We start from the raw sequence: 20,768 nt of genomic DNA, 5'->3' as shown, positions 1-20,768 counted from the left end.
CTTATGGTGCACGCCATAGATCCACTGTCCACTAACGCTTTAAGAACTTGTCCACTACTAGTAGTCACTGCAGAGTAGAATAAGCTATCAGTGTTTGAGAGCCTATGCAAGCCCTGTGCAATCAGTGTTTTATTTGGTGGGACGATGCCACTCTAAGTGGAATACAAAGTGTCATAATCATTAATATCAGACATGTCCAAGGTGGGAGGCTTACTTGCTGGATCTGCGCTGTCCTCCCCTCCACGCAGATCATTCAGTTTCCCTGATGACCATTGGAAGGAGGACACTTGCCCTCTGGGCAGTTATGTCTTGAATGACCAGGTAGGTGACACAGGAAGCACAATCTGTTCTCCCGACAGTGCGTGAGTGTGGAGTGGGAGCCATCTCTGCAGATGGAACATGGTGTGTCATCCAAGCCCGGTATTCTCGGCAGTCGGGCACTCTGTCGCCTGGCATTAGCCCGAGCATAGCCTGGGCCTTGAAGCAGCACCTTCTCTAGCATGCTGATCAACCTCTCAATAGCAGGACCATCCTGACTCACAGCTGGTCTCTGCTCATGGTCAGCCAAGCAAGGAGCAGCATTAGTGCCAACCTCTGCTTTATTCACATAGACACAGTTACCCTTCTGTGGAGGAGACTGGAACCCCTTTCCCAGGTGATACTCATCCAGTACCTCCTGAACTTCACAAGCTGACCATTTATCACGTTTTGGTTCTAAAAATAAGAGCCAAGTCTCTGCAGGGGCAGTGTCTGATGAACATGCGTGCAACCTCCACACCAGAGTTCTCAAAAGATTTCCCCTGCTCCTTAAGACAGTTACAACATCAGCAGCCTTGTTCAGCCTCAGCCAATACTCATATGGATCCTCCCGGTCCTTCGGCAGGGTGGAATAAAAGTCAGCCAGGGGCACAGACGAGCACTGGGTGGAACTAAAATGTTTGTGCAGAAGTCTGTAGGTAGCTTGTGGATTATGCTGGACATCAATTCCACCATTCCTCACACCAAATTTCACAACATCTTTTGCCCTGCCTCTCAGATGCATCAAAATCTCCTCAGCTTGGTTTTCTGGGAGAATGCCACTCTTCTTTATGTAACTCTGCATGGCTTCCTGCCACTCATCAACAGACAATGAGTCCGAACTCTCCCCCCGAAACACAGGTGGGTCTTTAACCTGTCGTGGAGCCACCAGCTGGACTTGAGAGAGGTCCAATGAGCGGCTGGAGGGGCGATCCGTTGTTTCATGCGCCCCCTCAGGACATGTATATGTAGCAGATGCAGGGCTCGAAGTGTGTGGCGGAGTCAGGTGTGACAGAATGCTGTCAGCCAGGCGTTGCCCAATTTGCTGCACAATGTCGTTCATTTGGTCGACTAGACTGACATCAGTTATTGGGGGGTCTGAGGTAGATGCCTTAGTGTAGTGTACTGACTGTGACTCAGCCACAAGCCCACAAGAACTATCTGCTTCTCTTTGCCCCACCCGACAGTCACCCAGTGAAAAAGGAACAGTTGTGAACCCTCTACCCCTACCCACACCAAGGGGAGTCACATTTGGGGTGTCATCAGAGTCACTCAGATCCATATCTAGCAGGATATGAAAAGAGCTAAGACAGGCTTAATACAATATGGCAATATACAAAGCCAATATGAAAGTATATCCAACAGTCCCCAAAGTTTGATTCCGTTACCCAACAGTCTAAACAATAGGGAAGCTGATGCTCCACGATGATGCTGCGACGAGAAGACACCAGCCCGATCCAGCAGCGTCATGAACGGGTCACGGCACCAATGTGACCTCTGTGTAGTGTCTTCTCTGGTCTGCATTCACAACAAAAAGGCAATGGTTAGAATGCTCTCTTTTAATGGCGTGGGCAAGCAGCACAAGATCTTGCGGGAATCCTCCATTATTTTGAGGATTACATTTCCACTTGCAGTGTGATTGTATAGTGGTAAATTTATACAACCAAAATAGAAAAAGCTCAACAACAGGAATATATTTCAAAACTGTACATGAAACAATTTGAAATTCTCTAAACAGTGTGGCACAGTCACATACCTGCATTCACAACAAAAAGGCAATGGTTAGAATGCTCTCTTTTAATGGCGTGGGCAAGCAGCACAAGATCTAAATGGGAAAGCAACAACAGAGTTAGCTAACTATGCTCCCATTTTTTTCCTCTCTTCCCAATAAAGAAATCTCACATAAACGTGCACTCAATTCAACATAAAGACTGGAGAAATGACCCGCAACAAATGATGTATAAACAACAAAAAATAATCGGGTCAGATTGTATTACTTTAACAACCTGCAATATGATTTTTCTTCCCCACGACATTTGCGCATTCCTTACCTCGCGGGAATCCTCCATTATTCTGAGGATTACCCAGAATCCCTTGCCCTTTGTGAATGTTGCAGGGTGACTTTTACAACAGTAGGTGGCGCCAATGTCCCATTTAGCGGGATTTAACTTTGACTCTATCTAACTATGTTACATATGTATATATATATATATATATATATATATATATATATATATGTATATATATATATATATAGATATATATATATATATATATATATATATAGATATAGATATATATATGTATATATATATATATATAGATATATATATATATATATATATATATAGATATAGATATATATATGCACATGGCCACAGGCAGGAATGATTTCCTGTGTCGTTCAGTGGTGCTTTTTGGTACTCTCACTGAACGTGCTCCTGTGACTGACCAGCATGTCATGGAGTGGGTGGAAGGTGTTATCCAACATTGTCTTTATCTTGGACAACATCTGCCTCTCCGACACCACCTTGAGGGAGTCCAGCTCCATCCCCACAACACTACTGGCCTTACGGATCAGTTTATCGAGTCTGTTGGCATCTGTGACCCTCAGCCTGCTCCCCCAGCATGCAACGGCATAGAGGATCGCACTGGCCACAACAGACTCGTAGTAAATCCTGAGCATTTTCTGGCAGATGTTTAAGGACCTCTGTGATGGCTGCACTTACAGCCACACAGTGGTAATATCCACCATGTTAGTGTAGAGGCTTATAAGTAACATTGCATTCACATTTGTCTTTCTTTAAATATAGGAATTTACAGCACAATAAATAACTGGGTTTGGTTTAGAATTAATTCACATATCCACATAACACTGCATTCTAAAATAAGTGCGCACATTTTAGTTCACACTGTTATGTAGTGATGGCTCGCTTGAAGCTGACGCTCCGGTGCGTGTGTCAAAAAAATCAACACACTGCTTCAGAAGCACTGTGTCGAAGCTTGATTCATTTGGCCAGAGTCACGTGATCAGTGACGTCCAAAGCTTCATTTAGAACGTGACTGCTTCGGTATCTGATTCAATGGTTTATAAGCAGGTGAATCATTCGCGGGATTTGTGGAGTGTTTTGATGGTGACAGAGAGCGAACCACTGATCATTCTACTGACAGATTTGGAGCCAGCGAGGAATGGAGGAGGTTCTGTTGTGTGGAGTATTTTAGTTGATTTTGGTCAATCGGGTGGGTTTTCCAGCTTAGTGTTCTGGCTGTTTGCTTTTGTTTTGTGCGTGTTTATTTTATCTGAAAAAAGGGGGAAAACTTAAAATGTCAAAAATCTGCTTTTCATAATATAAATATCATTAAATAACTTTAGAAAGACTTACATTTGACTCGTAACATTTAATATTATAAAAAGATATATTTTATTTTCAAAATAATCTTAAAATGTTAGTCTACAAAATGTGCAGCAATTTAATTTATTTATTCCCTTTAGCTGATAGTTTGTGGGGCCCAGTTAGAATGTAGAACTGCATCTCTACCAGTTTCCCTGCACTCCAGCCTCTTCTCTGCCATGTGAAGGGATTTCCCTTAAGGCAGGAGAAATGATCTCCACGAAAAGGAACAGGTTCGGCCATCGCACAGTGGAACAAATTCTCTTCTTAAATAAAAATGAAAAAGGATTACCTTAAATGCATCATGTTTTTAATTTGAAAGTTCACAAGCATTTTCCCTTTCCATTTCACAATTAATTCTGCCCCCTGGTCAAAAATATGTATAGGAAAATTTCCCTAATATAATATTATTTATAAATATACCCGTCTAGCGATTAATTGCATAAATACATGGAGGCAGGACCTCGCAGCAGAAGCATACTCCATAATGTGCATTATTATATGTATGTTATATGTAACGTGGTATTTTTCAATTATTTATGTATTTACCAACATCAAGAAATCACAAGCAAAGAAAGACCAAACCATGGAGCATGTTTAAACAAGGAAGGTTTACTGGTCAAAATTATTTATTAAACAAATAAACCACATTTTTTAACACCAAAAAATACACGTTCAAAGCAACACAACTGCAGCCCAATATCAGACAGAGTTCCGCTCTGTAGAGTGGGCAGTCATTATGAAGCAGTTGGTTTTATTTTGTGGATTCAAGCTGCGCTTCATATTTTTGGCCACAAGATGTCACCAGAGAGGACTGTGTTGAAAAGCTTCGAGTAATGAATCGTTTTTCAATACAAGCTTCAATGCTTCAGAAAGCTTCATTTGGCCATCACTACTGTTATGTATGATTAATCTTTTGTTTTCTGAGTTACCTTAGTTGCAGCTGTTCCAGTCCCTTGATTAAGGAGCCAAGAGGTGGAAAAGGGGCGGAGCGAGTTTTAAAGGAAAACTGCAAATTGGTTCATGCCATAACTCGGGACCATGGGGGGGAATTGGAGTTCATTATGTTTGGTTTAGTTAGGTTTTGTGTGTTTTACCGCTTCTTGTGTTTTTTGTGGGCTGATCAGCCCTTTGTCTCGTTAAGTTAGGTCAGTTTGTTTGAGTTATCAGTAGTGTTGTCAATTTTGAGTAGAGTTCTGTTATTTTGACCTCTTTTATGGGCCCAAGATTTTGATTCTTTTTCCATGATTTAACCAATTATGTTTTTTGGGTTAAATAAAAAATCATTTTTTTGGACTTTAACCTGTGCCTAAGTTTCCTTCACTGCTCGGTCCATCACAACCTCAGTCGCCTCAAAAAATAGAGACGACTCTGGCCCTTTCTGTAAAGTGCTGTGGTGTTTTTTGTCCAGTCCAGTTTATTGTCAATGTGTACTCCAAGGTATTTATAGTCCTCCACAATATCAACACTGACCCACTGGATTGAAACAGAGGTCAAGTGTTTCCTGGTCTTCCTGAAGTCCACTATCAATTCCTTGGTCTTTGCCACGTTGAGCTGCAGATGATTCTGCTCACACCACGTGACAAAGGAGTGGACCACAGCCCGGTACTCTGTCTCATCATCCCTGCTGATGCATCCAACCACTGCGGAGTCATCAGAAAACTTCTGAAGATGGCAGGTCTCTGTGCAGTGGCTGAAGCCTGTGGTGTAGAGGGTGAAGAGGAAGGGGGAGAGGACAGTCCCCTGTGGTGCCCCTATGTTGCTGATTACCTTGTCAGACACACACTGTGGGAGACGTACATATTGTGGTCTTCCTGTCAGGTAATCAACAATCCAGGACACCAGAGAAGCATCCACCTGCATGGCTGTTAACTTATGGTAAATGGTAAATGGCCTGTATTTATATAGCGCCTTTCTGGTCCCTAAGGACCCCAAAGCGCTTTACATATCCAGTCATTCACCCATTCACACACACATTCACACACTGGTGATGGCAAGTAGCCACAGCCACCCTGGGGCGCACTGACAGAGGCGAGGCTGCCGGACACTGGCGCCACCGGGCCCTCTGACCACCACCAGTAGGCAACGGGTGAAGTGTCTTGCCCAAGGACACAACAATCGAGACTGTCCGAGCCGGGGCTCGAACCGGTAACCTTCCAATTACAAGGCGAACTCCCAACTCTTGAGCCACGATCGCCCCACAGCCACGATCGCCCCATCAGGCCAACAGGCCTGATGGTATTGAAAGCACTAGAAAAGTCGAAAAACATGACCCTCACAGTGCTCGCCGGCTGGCCCAGATGGGTGTAGACACGATTGAGCAGGTAGATGATGGCGTCCTCAGTTCCAAGACGAGGTTGATAAGCGAATTGAAGGGGATCCAGATGTGGTCTTACTATGGGTCGCAGCTGGTCCAGGATGAGCCTTTCCAGGGTCTTCATGATGTGGGAGGTCAGTGCTGTAACAATGTGATTGTTTTCTAACAAAAAACAGTGAAACTTAAGTTAGACTTGTGTTTGTAAATGAACCACCCCGTGTTGTGTAGCTTTCTGGAGTTTATACTTATTGGGCTACATATTTATTTATTATACAGGCTATACAGTACATAGAATCAAAACTCACACGTTTTATGTAACTAAAGTGTGTAATTATTTGGGCTACAGACAATAATTAAGTTATAGACTATATTTATATGAAAAACTTGTATACTTACTGCATTTGAATCATTTTAACCATATGTAACCACCTGCATATGTGTTTGGGGGAAAAAAGGCTTTGATTTTGCCACCCCATTTGATTTCTTTGCCACCCTCATGCGACCCTAAGAAAATTTCTCTAGATCCACCCCTGGATGTCTTGATGAATCGAGCAGGTATTTGAAGTTTACACAGCACCATTCTCACATGAAAATATCTTAAAAGTTTATTATGTGACCCAGACAGAGTTAAATTTCAAACTCCACCACTCTGTGTTCCTCCGCCACTGCCTCGTTTGAGTTTTGGACGAAATGGATTCTGGGATTTGTGCCTTTCGTCATTTTGAGCTGACTGGAGACCAAAACAGCCAATCAGATTTCTTTTGCATCCAAGTCTGTGATTGGCTGGTTTTGTGGCACAACTATAACGGTGCAGAGAAAGAGTTGAGCGCGTACAAGCAGAAATGTTGAGAGCGCGAGCGAGCGACACATTGTGAGCGAGCGCAAATGCAAAAACTGAGTAGGAGGGGCTGCTGTTGTGTGTGTGTGTGTGTGTGTGGATAATAGCAAACACTGAAATTCAGTTTTTGCATGCAGCAATGAATTTTGTTCACTCACATTTAGCTTTTCTTCGCTCGAAATAAATTTCTCCTCAAAATGCAACACCTTTTTCTTTTTTTTTCTTTTTTTTTTACGTGCGTTCAAATTGTTTTACATGCGCTCAGAATAGTGGCACAAAAGTAACGCCATATAAGACGGCCTTTTCAGCAGCAGTCCTTAAATGTTGACACTAAATCATATTTTCTACTCTTATGTCCACTGGAGTGGGTTGGTGATCAGTCTGTGAGGTGTTATCTAATGATCTCCATCATTAATACACATTAAACACAAATATTTATGAAGCTGATAAGATGGTTCAAGATGCTGAGCTTTTAAAATGGTAATTTAAATTGTACCGGTTCTGTAGGTAAACTGTTGATGGGATAATAAACAAATTTCACTTTGCAAAATGTTCTGCAGGGAGCTTGTGGTTGCTTCTTGGACTACCATGACCTGGATGACTGAGAACCTACGCAGACACGTTCTGAAGGAAGGGCTCCACACTTATTGTACTGATTTAACTGAGCTTATTGTCATCTAGCAAAGTTTGTTTAATGTGTCTCTATTGACAACACAAAGCATTTTTTTTTCACTATTTATAAAACATAAAGTCTTAAAATATATCTGCAGTGCTTGGTGTAAATTCAGTGATTCAAGCACAGTTGGTTGTCATCTTCATTGAAAATAAATATGAATAAATGATAATAATATATAATATAATAAATAAAGTATCATGTGATGTTGACATGTGTTGTTGGTGTTTTGTGTAAACATCTGTTTTAATGTAAACACTTTGTTCCAGACGGACAGGGAGTCGCTATCAGGCTGTCCAAGCAAACCCACGGCTGTAACAGAGACTGAAGAAGATTGTAGCAGAGTCCAACAGTCTGCAGAGGCCACCACAGTCCACCGTCTTCACATCATAATTTCAACATGTCTGTGAAGTCTCCTTGCCCTTGTACTCATGCCTTGATGAACAAGTAGGTAGAGTTCAAATATGCATTTTCAGTGAATTTATAAATTCACTTTACTTTAATGCTGCTGTTTGTCTTTTGTCAGGTTTGTTTCATGAATATTTCTCAGACAGAAGAAGGTGATATTCCAACGGAGCTGAAAAGAAGAGCCGTCAATGCCTTACATTTGAAGACCACAGCAGCTGAAGAAAAGCTCTGACCCCACTGTGAGATGGACACTGTGATTCATCACCTCCACCAGCAACACACTGACCTGCATTCATCCATAGATGACACTCAGGACTCTGGTTCCACAGCTGTTCTTGTTCACAGCAGCATCCAGTTAGAGAGGAAACTCTATAATGCAATGATGATGTTCCAGCGTCATGTTGTTGCTCCTCCTCCACATGCTCACCTGCCACAGTTTAACTCCGCCTCTCAGACAGTCATGTCACCTGATCTGCATGTTTTGCTGTACGATGACGTCATCTTGACGTTGACGAGGAGAAAAACTAGTTTTGTCCTGCAGATGGCGATCTTGCACCATGTTCAGAGAGCCGACACTTTGATGATGCTGCTCTACTCAACTTACTTTAGCCTGGGTTGGACTCTATATGAGCAGCTTCCACTCTGGTTTCACTGTTAAACACACTTGTTTGATTTCACTTGTAAAGGTTGAAAAATAAATATTTTATTGCAAAATTATTTGTTGGTACATTTTTTGAGGGTCAAATATCTTGTTTGATTTGAGGAATGAACTGTTAAGGTGTTAAAAATGAATCAGATCAAAATAGTGGTGCTTAAATCAGTGAAGATGTATAATGTAATTTAAATGTTGATAATGGTTGTAGTGGGCTTGTAATGTAAATGTGATTAAATGTGACATTAATGGTGACGCTGCATAAACCTGATCAAACAGTTCTATTAGTGGGTCTGTGTGATCAGCATCAGTGGGTTAAGGTGAGGCCTTGACTAGTAGAACGTCATGTTGGTGTCTGACAACACATGAGCCAACATCAGACTCCGAGCGCTACGATGCTAAAGATCAGAAGATCCAGTGTGACATCATCGTTACCTGGCAACAGCAGCCCTCAGCAGACTTTATTGGAGGATATTTACAGCAGCAACACTGTTTAGTTTGATATGATGGATTAACAACATGCTGTGATATCCAGTTCATCTGTAATAGATACTGGATCTAATCAGTCAGCAGATATTTGATCAGCTTATTTATAACTATACTAGAAACAAACACAACTGTGTTGGTGATTCATGCAAACTTGCATATCAGCCTTTGAAGGTTTTGTAGTATTGAGAACAAAGAGGTTGTGTTAGGGCTGAAAAGCCCGACTTGTTCTCCTCTGCAGGTCATCAAATGCACCACAGAAGTTTGTATTTGCACAGCCTGTATATGTTTGATGGCTTTATTATTCTCTGTTCAAAGACAATAAATGTGGAAAATGTCTCATGTAGAATCAGCTTCATTTAAAATGACTGCAAACATTTAGAGAACATGTGCTGCTGTTTGTCCTACATTTCAACACTGAATGAACCCTGAAAACGTGATGGCAGGTGGCAGATTGGAGTCCACATGAAATATCGGCTGTATGAAGACTGGAAAATATAGATGATACAAACATGCAGCCAAACATTTGTGGACATGGATAAACTATCTGATCCAAAAAGCAGGAAGTGACACAGCTAGAAAATGAAAGTGTGTAACAGCTGAAGTCAAATGTAATGCAGAGTTGAATCTGCACTTGGATCCATGTGTGAAAGGTCCACATGTAGGGATCACATGAGTCCTGATGTTTGTCAGGGCAGCTTGATAACTCCATCTACTGTGGGCTACATATACTGGGCTGGTAGCTCCATAGTGTTGCAAAGAAACTATTCAATGTGCAAATTTAAAATCAGAGGCTCTTCTAACACAGGAGCCATGTTGAGTTTAGATCACAGCGACCACCGGCAGTCTGAAATGGAATGAAGCCCATTGACAGCCAGCAGGTCTAAACAGGAATGCAGCCATTTGTATGCGTGGCAATGATGTGGCTGCAGCTGACACAGGATTGGTTCAAACTAAACATCATTTCACAGAGTTCACAAATAAACTCACGTTTTTATCTTTGAAGATCATCATAAAGTAGAATTGATGGTCCAGCAGACAACAGCAGGAGGTTTGAGCCCTTCTGATGCAGCAGAAACAGGATTTGGAGGAAGATGTTAATAGATTAGAAAGAATTGTACACTGTGAATCAATGCAAGTCTTTCTAGATAGACAGATCTTTAATAATCCCTCAGGTAGGTTCCTCTGGGACAGTCACAGATAGAGACACCAATTCTGACGTCCTTTGAAAGTTTTCATCACTCGTCATGTACACAGATGTTAATTCTACATATTCCTAGTACTGAACTCTAAATCAATATGAAGAAAATGCTCCTACTAATCTGCATATATGTTGATATCAAATCCTTTTCCAGCACATGGATAAATCTCTATAAATCTTTCAGTCTGATCAGAATGGGCACAGTGTTGTTATTGCAGCACTCCCTGATGTTTGAAAAGCTAAATGTCCATTTTAAAGTGCTCGTGTGTAGGATTGTGTTTCCTTCCTTTGTGCAGTTCTTACAGTAAACATGTTTGAATGTTTCCTGTTCCCCTGATGCTTCTTCCTGTTGGATAAAGTTGCTTTGAATAACATGTTCTTATAGGTTTCAATGAACTTCAAACTGGGATCCACTTACAAAACTGTCTCATTTTATTGGAACGATCCACATTTGCATCTATTCACGGTACATTTGACATCTGAACACGTTTGTACACATGATGAAAGGACAGATGGTGTTTGTGTGTCCTTCTTAAACTTAGTGTGAATGTTTCATCATGTAGAACTACTTAGAACAAAGTCTTTGGGAACATTTGGAGAACACGTTTAGGAAAGTAACATCCTGGTAGAACATTTTCTTAAAGCAAAGCAGAGCTGCAACATGACTGTGAGGATTCACAATAATAAAGTCACAATACTTTATTATTATGAAGACTAAAGTGCACCTTAATGCTGCCAATGAATACACATGTTCTTTGTGAAAGCATGAGCACAGCTGACATGCACCACACTGACCCCACTCGCCCCATTTCTTCATCCACTTCTTGCTCTTGTGCTTGAAATGAGACGCAGACGCAGCAAAAGTCAGAGGCTCTAAAATCCACAAAAAGGGGGCTTGTTAGATCAGGATATTGATGTGATCCATAGAAAACATGGATAATACACCACTTTATTTGAAGACATCTGTAGCACTGCCTCAGGATGTTTCCACAGACTCCTCTGTGCACCTAAAGAAAAGGTCAAAGGTCAGCAGCACATGTAGTTGGGACAATTCTTCATTTACAAACAACAGTCGCACAAACTACACAATTATTTTCCTCCAATTAGGACTTTTCACTTGCAGAAATGGTCCTGTGTGATTTCTAGGCTGTGATATAAAAACTAGTTCCTAATGGCAGCGATTCACTCAGTAAACATGTGTTTCCTTCACCAACCTCACACACAGATCCAATAAGATCAGGAAGTGGGCAGTATAGTACAATATGTGTTATTTTGTACTGTGCTGCCCAAACTAAAGATCTGCTGAAGTGTTGGAAATGATTCAGATGTTTATTTTGGACGATACAGCAGAAGATCAGACATGAAAGTGGAGATAACACAGAAGACCTGCAGCAAAGGGTCAGAGGTCAGACTGGGCCACGTGATTCAACAATGAGCCAATGATCATCAAGTAGTGACTAAAGCAGAGCCCTGACGTTCTGACATTTATCACACAGTTAGAACAAATGTCTGCTGATGACTTCATCTCATGAAATGACTGATAGATGTCAATTCATTGATCAGCTGAGCTGCTGATCTTCATCGTGCACAGAAACATTCAGCTTGTTTCAATCAGTAAATAACTCCCACTACTCCCAGTTTGAACTGTTCCCACTCAAAATGCTGTCAGAACAATGATCATTGTAGAACTTCACAAACATCACGTGTTGTTTTCCACATGGAAGATCAGCAAACATACAGAAACTTCCTGTTGCCACACACGGCCTCTAAAATCTCTTCCACGCTTTCTGTCTGAAGTCCACTCTCTGTGTCGGATCCACAGGAAACAACAAGATCTTATTAACATGGTTTTCAATGTGTCTCCTTCCAAAAAGTCCAACCAATGAACAAATGTGTATATTTGTGGAGGCCGAACAAAAGCATGACACATTTGTCTGTTTCTATAAACTGGTGTCAAACACAAATATGAAGAGTTTCATTGACAGACTCCAAAATGCCCCCGCAGTGAATCAAAGGGAAATCCTACAGTGTGCAGAGAATCTTAATGGCTCCAACATCAACACATCCACAATGTTGGATCCAGTTCTACCTCACAGAGTTACTAAGACACACCCTCTGCCAGCATTATAACAGCTCCACCTGCTTCACCTGCCTCCTCAGCCTCTGTACACCTGAAGAGAAAAGAAAGGCTCCAAAAGCTCAAATCTACAAAGGATTCATGAAGTTTCATCCAACAAGAACATGTTTGCCTTCCACAGTGTGCTGTTAGACACCACTGTACCTCTGCCATTTCAAAAAGAGCAGCTTGGGAACATTTTGGCTCCAAACACTTTGTGTTAAACTTCCTAATCTTTGTTTTCTTTGTGAACAACATCTGGAGCTTTTTGACTCATAGAAACATCATTTTGTTCTTTAGATGACAGCAGATTGGGACTGAATAATCAATCACTATCAAACCAATAAAGATGCTGATTTTACAGGAACTTTGTTGGAGAAGCTGGAAAGACATGAAACTGGTCCCAAACCAGTTGATAGTGCTGGTTATTCCAAATAAAGCTGTTTTCCATTTGAGATGACTTTCTGTCCTGATATATAATAAAGATGTTAGTTGTTGTTGAGCCCCTGTATTAAAAGTAGATCCAGTTTAAAGTCAGCTTGAGTTTGATGTCTTTATGTCAAAGCTGCTCATGATGTTGAGCTGCTGATGGAATAAAAACAGGTAAAAATCTGCCTCAATATAAAAGCATGTAGTCCAGACTTAAATGGAGCCTATTGTTAGCTGAGGTCCACACACAGTGTTTGACAGTGTAAACTGTGTGAAAGGGCTGCTGGTGGAGCTCACTAGGATGAGCAGGTGACCATGTGCCACGAGGTGGAGAGCAGCTGGCCTGGCTTTGATTCTGACCACGCCCCCTTTCTCTCTCCCTCTGCTTTGCTGTCACTTATCTTCACTGCTCTGTCCAATAAAGCTGAAAAAGGCCCCAAATCAAAGAAATCTGCTGCAGCCTCTGAAATGTCTTCTGTTTCCTTCCCGACGGCTTTTTCACCGTCAGCCCATCAGACAGTCCAGCAGCATTTATGATGATGTCATGATGTTGAAGAGACTGCTATGGTGGCCTCCCATGACCCCCAGCCTCATCTACACTGAGATGCAGACATTTGAAAACAACTGAATAATAGTCCAACACAACAGTCTGTGTACAGACACACACTGAGCTTTCATAGAGTCAAAGGAGTCAATCAAACACAGCTAGTTGAGTCATTTCTTGTGTGAGTCTAAAGTGAATCTAGTGTTTGAAAGTCCACTTCCTGTATTTGTTGTTGAAGACTTCTTCAGCTTCTTCTCAAGGACATCAGCTGCTTGTTTGGCAGCAGAGGCAGTTAAGAAGCTTCCTGAAAAACACTGAACAGTGAGTTCACTGTGGCATATGACAAATTCAGCTTTCTATGTGCAAATGTGTCTGTGTCAACCTTTCAAATGCTGTTGAATCCAAAACATCAGCGGCTCCTTGGCTGCTCACTTCATGCACTTCTGTCTTTGTGACAGTCCAATGACATCACAGCTGTTTCCACCCCCAGTGTCTCAGGACTGGACACCTTTAAACATGTGGAGGATCAAACAGCCGTCCAGCTAAACATACATGAAACTATCAAAGCTGACAATCATTCCAATAACATCTAATGCTACATATATATAGACACAGGACTACAAGGAAATGGCTCTCAGCATCTGGCTGTGGGAACAAATGATCCCTGTTTGTGTTCAAATTGTGTGCATGTTTTAGACGTGTGTCACATGTAGAAACACAAAAATGACACAAAGATGTGTTTGACACAACTGTGCAGCTGTAAGTTGTTTCTAATGATTCATTGAAGCTCTTCTAACATTCTGGAGACAATCAGTCCATGAATCTGTTCAACACCACAACAATTTGACTTCAATGTGAACGTTTGCCATTAAATAACCTTCTTCATCCAGCTGACAGCATCCTTCATTCTATGATATGAACAGTTCCTCCTGTTGATGACAAACCTCTGACATGATCTGCTTGAGGAGCTTTTTCATGTGAAGCTCTCTGAGCTCAGGGCTAAGTTGCTGTGTTTCATCTTTAAGAGCTGCTGCCTCCTCGCCGTTCTTCTTCTCCTAATGACACCATTTCTGCTTCAGATCTTTCACTGGGCCTAAAACAGATGAAGAGTAGATCTACTGCTGTTCACTGTTTGTGTCAATATGGAGAAATATGAAAGACAAACACAGCACATACAGAGAAATGTAGACAGAATGTGCAGCCAGTGCAGTAAATGGTCTCAATATCAGCTCTTTAGAAAATGATCCTGATGAACATGAAACTAACATCCAATGAGAAACACAGCTTCCTTGTTTCATGTCCAATAACAATAAATGAAGAGCTAATAAAGAGCTATTCTATTGGAAAATGCTGAGATGATTATTAGACAGAAGCCAGCGGCTCACCAAAAGCCTGCATTGCAAATCTATATGAAAGTAATCTATGCTCATATGTGGCAAAATCCTTTAAGTGTCACTGTGTTTTTCATCTGTGCTCTTGTTGGTTGGACAAGTTTGTAAATGACAAAGAGCTCAGTGGACTTTGCATCCATCAAATCCTGTTAGATGTTTGTTTTTCCTTCACAGCTTTGTGATGAAGGCTAAAGAACAGAGATATGAACTATTGCCAATATGAATCCTGATGCATGACGTGGGCACAGACCCACCAAAGCAACACTCAGCTCACCTCATTCCAGGCGCTTGTCTGCTGGAGACCATGAGCCTTGTTAGTCACACATTAGCACCGTGGTAGGAAACAGCCTCCATCATTTCATTAGATCTGAATTTGGACTGTTTCCCTCTGGATGAGAACCAAGTCTGTCAAATCTATTGATCCAACACAAACTATCAAACACATTGGCTCACAGTCAGATTGGCTTTGTATGGATGGTGTAACAGGGGCTGGGAAAGGATGCTGAAAGCTGAATATAATACAGAACAATAACAGGACATATAATCATGTAGAAACATGATCTTCAACAGGCACACTTCTATTATTCATGATCACAAAGAACTTGTGCAGCCCTGATATCAGCCCTAATATATGAGTGTGTTTGCCCAAAGATTGAAACAGCATCAACATGACAGCTGTAAGAAATCTTCTCTCAGCCTTGTTTGGCAGAAGATCCCTGCAACAAAGATTGTAGCTGAAAGATGACGTGTGTAAAGTTTGTCTTTGGGAGGGTTGAGGCTGTTTTTAGACCTTTGATAGTTTCAATCCAGTTCTGAAAGACACAAATAAAAACAACATCATTAAGATCAGATCATGGAGCTGTTTCCTGCCTTGTTTCTAGCTTCACATTACAAGACTTTACTACAATAAAGATGCTAACATGTATCTGTAGCAACAACATCATTGAATCTAGAACAACTGGAGCCAAACCAGTGGCTCTGCTGGGATCACTGGTGAGCCAACACTTCCTTGTTGATGCAGATTTCAGGGCTTCCTGTTGCTCCTCCGTTATAACTGTTCTCTCTTCTCAACACATGATGACACAAAGGAATCAGCAGTGACGAAGATGATGCTGAAGCACACATTTCTCACATATAACAGAGCAGTCCAGTTACACACACCTCTGCTTGACATTAGGCCTCAAACAAAGACACAAAACACTAACTTGACTCTAAATAGAAGAAACTGGCAGCTTGTTCTGTTCTGTGCTTATTTATATTTGACACACATGCTTCTCTTTGTGCAAACACACATCGCACTATAAGGGTAACCTAGCACACAATGATTGGACAGCACAGTGATGATGCTGGGAGATCCTATACGAAGCAACACAGAAACACTGAGAACTTTAAACATTGATTATATTGAGATAAGCAGCCGACCCAGTCTAGATAAAGGCGAGCAGCTGGGACCGCTGCTGCACCAAAAACAGGTTTCAGTGTTTCCATGTGTGTGTGTGTGATGTCTTTACTTATACTGGTCAATAGACTTTAGTCAACACATGATTGAAAGGTGTTACACATGAAATAAAAACAGTGTTTCATCTTTATTCCTCTGAAGCAGCTGCATTATAACCAATCTGCTCCTTTGTGGCCTTTAAAACAGCTTAAATAACTGTTGTTATATTTGTTTCTGCTCCTCTTGGACAGACGACTCTTGAAAAGACATTTTTGAATTTCAATGTGACTTTAACTGGATAAATATGGGATATATAAACGTCCCTCTGCAACAAACTGATTCCAGCTTCTACCTCATGATAGGAATGTTTTTGTGGCTCAAGATGACCTGATATCTTTCATGATGGAGACATTTGACACATGTTTCACATATTATAGACCAACAAGTTATTCATAGCAGTTTAAATACGGGGAGTCACTTTTGGGCCCAGCAGATAAAACAGAGCCAATATTTCCTTCTTTATTTAAGTGACGTGTGTCACAGATGTGACCTAGTAAAGTGTAGCTGAACATTAGTAACGTTATTAACACTCTCAGCTCGTCCTTGTTCCAGACCTGAAGATCCTCTTCTTTCATTCAGCAGCAGCTTCAGGTCTCTGATGGTCCAGGCTTGTTGTTGGGAAACAGCCCTGCTGGGATGATGGTGTCCTCACAGAAACAGTCAGTGATGCTGTTGATCTCCATCACAGAGCACGTCCCAGTCTGCAGGCTCAGTCCTGCAGGGCCTCGCTGGCTTCCTGACTCCACCCAGTCAACAACAGGAAGTGTTTGCAGGAACAAAGTGAGGCTGTGGTCAAACAGGAGTTTTTATCTCCTGGCTCTGACTCTCACTGCGGCCCCGCTGCTGTGTCAACATGTGTTTGTGCTAAACAATGATGGAAAGTGTTATAAATGACTTGTTGGCCTCTGATCTGTCACAAACAGCTGAAACGTGTCTCTCATGAGTCACATGAAGGTTTCTGACAGAAAGGACAAAAAGTAGCTGCAGTCAGTTTGTGTCATTTTTAGATTTATTCATCTGGGAGAAAAATCTGAGGGACATTAAAATGTGTTTTTCAACAGAGACAAGAACATAAATATAACGTCACAGGTAAATGAACATATTTCAAGTAAACAGCTGGACTGATCAGGTCCAAACACAGAGTGATCAACAAACAGCTGTCATATCTTTATATATAAGCTCTTTATAAATCCTGTTCACTGCAGTCTGTTTCCTAATAATGTCAAACTGTTAGAAACACAGAAACATGGTCTTTGTTGACATAAAGCTGTCTGGGATCCTTTGTTGTTCTTTTGATGCAGAGTTACATTATAAATATAAAGAGTTATTTCAGAGTCTCATCAGTTTTCCTGCATGTCTTTATTGAACACATCAGCAGGGCTGAAGCTCTCATGTTAAACACACACTGATCTATGGACACGTTCATGTGTTTCTAACAGAACCAGGCTGTTATCAGCTGCACTAACATGATGTCACACACACTGAATGTAACAGTGACATCATCACACAATCAGCTGTGATTGTTTCACTGTCATCAAACTAGTCAACAGGAAGTAGAATCAATAGAAACAATCATTTACTGACAGCATGTCTGATGGAAATAAGTGCAGATTATGTATGAAGTATAACTGCACACAGTAACTGTGTTACAATAAGGACTTAACAGCGCCCTCTGCTGGAGTGTTTCAGTACTGCGTTAACTAGAATACACCACCTCCTCCTCCTCCTCACACCACCTGCTACAGCTCTACTCTTCTATGACTACAGTCATCCACAGCACTGATGTGAGGTCACATGGTTCATATGTAAGGAGCACAGAGACGTCCTAGCAGCTGACCTCAGGTCAGTTTAATGACTGTGAGCAGCAGCTGTGTTCTTGTCACTGTGACAGGGAGACACTCTCAGACACAGCGCTCATGTCAGCTTGTTCTCATGCAGGAGGATCAGGAGCTCCATGTTTGTCTTCATGTTTGAATCATGATGTGTTTGTGCCATCAGAGTCTGTCATGAGTACTCAGGGTTTCACAGCAGCTCTTCTGGATGCTGACGAGGACTCCAACCTCATGTTTCACCTCTCTGAGCTTCTGATGTCTGTGAACACTCGTGTTTCTTCTCTGGGCTCATCTGGACAAAAACAGCTTTCTGTGTTTGGCTCCAGCCTCATTGTGACTGACAGGAAGTGTGTTATCCATGAGCTTCTTTGTTTCCTGCTGTGTTTCCTGTCTGTGGACAAACACGAGTGTTTCAGCTGAGGACTTGGTTCCTTCCACCTGTCCATACAGAACATCACGCTGTCTTTTCTCTTTAAATGCAGCTCCAGGTCCTTCCACGTGCTGTATTTGTGCAGTTTGTAGTGTGTCCTGGGAAACGTAGCACACATGGTGTTCTTCTGCTGTTTCCTCCTTTCACTGAGTGTGAAACACTGACGCTGTGCTGTTGTTCACAGAGCTGATTCTAGCTGCAGCTGGACTCTGTCATCTAACTGAATGTGTTGGTGCTGATCACGGGGCTCTGAGGGGGGAGCAGCAGGAGGACTCTGGATGCTGACGTCAGTGTATCTGTGGAAGCTCACACAGCGTCTCTGTCATTCAATATTGTGCTATATATTGTATCTATGCAAAGATGAACAGACTGTGTGTTCACTGGTCTCTGTGCTGCTGACTGCTTTGCTGCAGCTCTGATGTCATCATCACTCCCTCCTCCACCCTCAGCAGTCCCAGCATGCTGCTGTGGTGCACCCCACCCTCACTCTACACCTGAGCCATAGACCACACCCTCCACCTCAATATACACCACAGTTTTCTCTGCTATGGAAATGAGATCAGGAGGAAATCATTATTATTATTATTTAATAAATGCTCACATTAATGTGGGCTTATTTGTTTCATATTAGAAACATTAGTTGAGTGTTTTTAGTATAAAATGGTGAAAGTCCCTCTTTTTGCTCCTCCCCTCACCTGTGGATGGACAGTGCTGTTACCGTGGTGACAGCTGTGATGTGTTTCAGTCCTGCCTGGTTATCACTGCAGGAATCTTTCACATTTATTACAGGTAATAACTCTGATTTTTCTGTGTATTATGAACTAAATGTATCCTGATACACACAGAGATGGATGAGCAGAGGTCACATGATGAAAGAACAAACATGGAGTCTTTGATTTATTTAGATATTTATTGATGAATGCAAACAAACCCTGACACTGAACCATCGTCCAGCTTTCACAGAACAAACCTGATCACATGACCTGCTGACCCAAACAGTGAAAAGCTCCATGGCAACAACAACAAACAGCCTCACATATGTTAACAGAGGCTGTTAGAAGCACAGAGTCTTTACAGTCTTTCTCCTGTTTGTACACAGATCTCTGCACATCTTCATCACAGTTACTCACAGACGTGCAGAGTGTGTGGATATCAAAGCTAAGTTTTGTTACGGGTCCGAAATTGAGGACGAGAGTAAAACAATGATGGTCCAGAAAAGGTCGATCAAACAATTGATTTTAATGAATGCATGCAGCGTGGGGAGACGTACACTGGAAACCATCAGTTGTAAATCCCCACCCAAAAATACACTTCAGATTGCTTTTATAACATCAGGGTATTATGACGCCCCCTCATGCGTTTACAAGCACATAATTTGCATCTTAAGAACATTATTTGCCTCTTCTACAGACAATGATCAATTTTAAGAGATAACTACAGAGACAGGAGTTCCCCTTTCTGGCATCCTTTTCCATATATGGTGATGAGGTCCCCATGGACTTGTCCTCCTCTTTGGCCCATCTTCTGTCACCTGGACAGGGTGTGTTTTCTCTCTCTGGCTCATCACTGGTCATTGTTAATGACATTTCCCGTCCGCCTGTGCCCAGCGGCTGTACCCTTTAAGTCCCGTCTCCTCCAGTGACTCCAAGGTCACTTAGGGACTTAGGTTCAAGCAATCGTGACTGCGCCTTGCCTTAGGTTGTCCCAGGGTTTCGAGGTGGGATCTTACCCGTCATGGGCTGTCCAGCCTTCCATGCTCGCCTGATACGGGGGCCAACTGGGCAAGGGTGTTATCAGGTCTAGGGGACACACTGGTTCTGGAAATTAAAGGAGTGTAAACTGCTTTCTTTATTTCATGTGTGTATTAACTTTCCAACAATAATTGTTATTATTTCACATGTAACAGTTTGTGTACGTGCGTTTTCAATTCATTAATGTAATTGTTAGTTCATGTATTTATTTCTCTCGGTCTGTCCCTTTTCTAAAACCTGTAATTAATATAATTTTATTACTTTATTACTTTTCTTAAAACATGCATTCGCTTCATCTTCTTAGAATTTAACTCGTCTGCCTATTTCTCTGGGAGCTCCCCTGACACAGTCAGTCACACACACACCTTCCTGTCACACACACAGCAGCACAGTATTTTCTGTTTCTCTTTCCTGTTTCTACAGATTAATCAAACACTTGTTTTTTCATATTTACAGTCTACAAACCCTCTTTAGTTTTACTAAGTCTTGGTCTAAAAACAATACACCCTTATT

The 20,768-nt window shown here is 41.7% G+C and overlaps 1 protein-coding gene across 1 annotated transcript in view; it reads left to right on the top strand.

Annotated features, from left to right (window-relative positions):
- The window catches only part of LOC134624176 (protein NLRC3-like), a 305,899-nt gene that overhangs the window by 59,704 nt on the left and 225,427 nt on the right, over nt 1–20,768 (top strand). The window lies entirely within an intron of this gene.

This window comes from Pelmatolapia mariae, linkage group LG3_W (genome assembly GCF_036321145.2).
Source record: "Pelmatolapia mariae isolate MD_Pm_ZW linkage group LG3_W, Pm_UMD_F_2, whole genome shotgun sequence".
Taxonomy (NCBI): domain Eukaryota; kingdom Metazoa; phylum Chordata; class Actinopteri; order Cichliformes; family Cichlidae; genus Pelmatolapia; species Pelmatolapia mariae.
The sequence above is the reverse complement of the archived record's forward strand: the minus strand, read 5'-3'. Positions and strand labels throughout refer to the sequence as shown.